Raw genomic sequence first — 2,022 nt, forward strand, 5'->3', positions numbered from 1 at the left:
AAACCGGTGCTTAAATCGCTTCAACAACAAATTGTCACGCCTCGTAAACTGTTGCAATATAAACACCGGTAAATTGGATTCTTGAGTTGCCAAATTATCCATACGTTGTAAATATTAGTGCAGTTAAATTAGAACGAGGCTCGTTGTTAAAAAACGTTATTACATACTCTCGATTTCTTATGTATTTTCCTCCGATCGTGTTTTGTAATGACGCCACGTTCGCAAATGTTTATAACGGCCGTAAATGTTTGTTGAATGCTCTCAATCTGTTGGATATTTCATCCGATACATTAATCGCGATTTAACGTAGTTAAAAACTTGCCTCGCAAATAATGTCGGCGTTACATTCTAACTCGTTAAAATTCAGCCGTGAGAGTAAACCGTTGCTCCTCTTCCGGCGCCATAACGCCTGCCTTTTGGTATTCACCGAGCGTTTTGAAGAAATTCGTCTTACCTTCGAGAGAAATATTTTCCATAAAATCGAAAAGGGTTGTTCACGCGATAGAATTTTTCGTAACCCAGTTCGACCAGTAAACGATCGGCGATGAATTCTATGTATTGAACCATTAGACGTTCGTTCATTCCTATCAGTGAACATTTTAAAGCCTCCGTCATAAATTCACGCTTCAATCGCTACCGCTTCTCGACGATTTTCAGCGTCGTTTAACCGATGGTTTTTGGTCGATGTACGAGAATAATAAACAAGCGAAATCGCAGTGCAACGCCTCATCGCGGCTGATGAGCTCGTTGGAAAAAGTCAGACCGGGCATCAAACCTCTTTTTTTTAACCAGAATATCGCGGCGAACGATCCGGAGAAGAAAATCCTTCGACGACGGCGAACGCGAACGAGTCTCGTGGCGAAAGTGGCCTCGTTGTCGTTGATCCAACGTAGAGCCCATTCGGCTTTCTTTTCACGACCGGTATAGTTTCCACGGCGTTGAGTAAATCGTTTTTCGCGTTTGTCTTCGATGTAGGTATCTATAAGCAAGCTATACATTTCGAGTGAATGTTTTCCATCATGATCTGAAATCCGTGAAAGAACCTCGCTTCGGGAATTTGTACCTCGCTACAGAATCGAGTCGCTAGATTCTCGACGACTATTCCATCGCTACCCGCGAAGAAAGCTAGGATGTGAGAAATGAAATACTTCTCCCCATCGTTGAGACTTTCCCAATGCGGTTTATCTTTAGCGAGATCTACCTCCGTCACCGTCCCAGAATGACGCCTCCGCTTCGCTTGTACATATTCCATATGTCGCGGTACTGAATCGGGAAAATAACGAACCGAGATGGATCGACACGTAGTAATACTTCCTCGTTTCTGGACATTTTCAGCTCTTATGTGGGAAGTGCGCTATGTACCGTGCTTTATATCGAGTTTACGATCACGATAACTATGTAAATATGTTTACGCAGCTTTGGGATTGTACTCGGGAATATATAACCGTAGATTATACTCGTTCATGATTCATGTTACGTTATTTTGGTTTATCAAGGATTTTATAATCGTGGAATATACGATACAACGGTACTGTTTCGGTAAGTCGGAAACTTTATATATTTTCGTACATCCCAAAGTTGAACATCGATGTGCATCGTTGCTAGTTATTCCCAATCTGAAACGTAACGTGGAGAATTACGAACATAATATTAAAAGATTTCAAAGTGATTACAGTACCGCAAAGCGGACAGTTTTGCCTGTTCTACCTCTATCATCGTTGTCGCGTTTACGACACGCGAGAAATTACTCGAATGTTTTACAAAGACCCCGAGATTAATGATATACTGGTCAATGAATTTATCAACGGAAAGTACGACGCTGATTTAGAAGTGACGGATTTAGAGTATTTAGTAAACCAGATCGCTCGACCCTTTATGGAGTCGAGCCGTAAAAAGTAGTTATTAGATTTTAATAAAGAATAAAGATAGATTAATTATTAGTATTATTTCTTCAATGTTCTTAATAAAGGTGAAAGAATAAGAAACCATTCTCGTATCTCGTTTTTTCTTGTTTGTCAAACG

General features: G+C 40.5%; 1 pseudogene; it reads right to left on the reverse strand.

The window, feature by feature from the left end:
* Window positions 1-356: 356 nt before the first annotated feature.
* LOC140158235 (ribonucleoside-diphosphate reductase subunit M2 pseudogene) lies at window positions 357-1,329 on the reverse strand (annotated as a pseudogene).
* Window positions 1,330-2,022: the final 693 nt, after the last annotated feature.

Source organism: Amphiura filiformis, chromosome 8 (genome assembly GCF_039555335.1).
Source record: "Amphiura filiformis chromosome 8, Afil_fr2py, whole genome shotgun sequence".
NCBI classification, from domain to species: Eukaryota; Metazoa; Echinodermata; class Ophiuroidea; order Amphilepidida; family Amphiuridae; genus Amphiura; species Amphiura filiformis.